This window comes from Triticum aestivum, unplaced genomic scaffold (genome assembly GCF_018294505.1).
Source record: "Triticum aestivum cultivar Chinese Spring unplaced genomic scaffold, IWGSC CS RefSeq v2.1 scaffold72300, whole genome shotgun sequence".
NCBI classification, from domain to species: Eukaryota; Viridiplantae; Streptophyta; class Magnoliopsida; order Poales; family Poaceae; genus Triticum; species Triticum aestivum.
In genome coordinates, this window is record NW_025307191.1 from 1 (window position 1) to 727 (window position 727).

At 52.0% G+C, this 727-nt stretch overlaps 1 non-coding gene across 1 annotated transcript; it reads left to right on the forward strand.

The window, feature by feature from the left end:
• Window positions 1-335: 335 nt before the first annotated feature.
• Window positions 336-454, forward strand: LOC123179584 (5S ribosomal RNA). The gene has a single exon (XR_006490478.1). It is a non-coding gene; the product is annotated as a 5S ribosomal RNA (ribosomal RNA).
• Window positions 455-727: the final 273 nt, after the last annotated feature.

Genomic DNA, 727 nt, shown 5'->3' on the forward strand with positions numbered 1-727 from the left:
GATGGGTGACCTCCTGGGAAGTCCTCGTGTTGCATTCCCTTTTTAATTTTTTTCGCGCCGCTTGCAAAACAAAACGCACGTGTAAGTAATATATTTACCATGTTTTATTATTTTGCACGAGTGCGGTAAGTCATAGCTGGGTGCTCACGATTCACGGGTCCAGCGTCGGCGTTGTGGCGCGGCAAGCGTGCACTGGTGCGGTTGAGAGGGAGGGGTGGAAACCGCGTTAAACTCGTCTCCGTAGTTGAGAGGGAGCGGCCAAAGCAATGTGCAATCGTCTTTGTTGTGGAGCTGGGAGGCGCAAGGATAAGGGACGAAGACCGGGGTAACATGTCGGATGCGATCATACCAGCACTAAAGCACCGGATCCCATCAGAACTCCGAAGTTAAGCGTGCTTGGGCGAGAGTAGTACTAGGATGGGTGACCTCCTGGGAAGTCCTCGTGTTGCATTCCCTTTTTAATTTTTTTCGCGCCGCTTGCAAAACAAAACGCACGTGTAAGTAATATATTTACCGTGTTTTATTATTTTGCACGAGTACGGTAAGTCATAGCTGGGTGCTCACGATTCACGGGTCCAGCGTCGGCGTTGTGGCGCGGCAAGCGTGCACTGGTGCGGTTGAGAGGGAGGGGTGGAAACCGCGTTAAACTCGTCTCCGTAGTTGAGAGGGAGCGGCCAAAGCAATGTGCAATCGTCTTTGTAGTGGAGCTGGGAGGGGCAAGGATAAG